The following is a 766-nucleotide window of genomic DNA, read 5'->3' as shown; positions in this document are numbered from 1 at the left end:
AGAATTCTGCACCACCAAACCAGCTCTCCAACAAATACTAAAGGATATTCTCTAGACAGGAAACACAAAAATGGTGTATAAACTCGAACCCAAAACAATAAAGTAAATGGCAACGGGATCATACTTATTAGTAATTACCTTAAACGTAAATGGGTTGAATGCCCCAACCAAAAGACAAAGACTGGCTGAATGGATACAAAAACAAGACCCCTACATATGTTGTCTACAAGAGACCCACCTCAAAACAGGGGACACATACAGACTGAAAGTGAAGGGCTGGAAAAAGATTTTCCATGCAAATTGGGACCAAAAGAAAGCAGGAGTCACAATACTCGTATCAGATAAATTAGACTTTAAAACAAAGGCTGTGAAAAGAGACAAAGAAGGTCACTACATAATGATCAAAGGATCAATCCAAGAAGAAGATATAACAATTATAAATATATATCCACCCCAACATGGGAGCACCGCAGTATGTAAGACAAATCCTAACAAGTATGAAAGGAGAAATTAACAATAACACAATAATAGTGGGAGACTTTAATACCCCACTCATACTTATGGATAGATCAACTAAACAGAAAATTAACAAGGAAAAAAAAAAAAACATGTATCTATAAAGCTCACTAAAGCAAAGCACAGTAAAACGAGGTATGGCAATAAAAGGCATTAAATTTATCAAAAAAAAAAAAAAAGTGCTGAAAAATTAAAGCTGTCAATTCTGTAATAGATATTCATTGAAAGTATCTTTTGAAATGGGGGTGAA

Source organism: Bison bison, unplaced genomic scaffold (assembly GCF_000754665.1).
Source record: "Bison bison bison isolate TAMUID 2011002044 unplaced genomic scaffold, Bison_UMD1.0 scf7180017864459, whole genome shotgun sequence".
Taxonomy (NCBI): Eukaryota; Metazoa; Chordata; class Mammalia; order Artiodactyla; family Bovidae; genus Bison; species Bison bison.
This window is presented reverse-complemented; position numbering follows the sequence as displayed.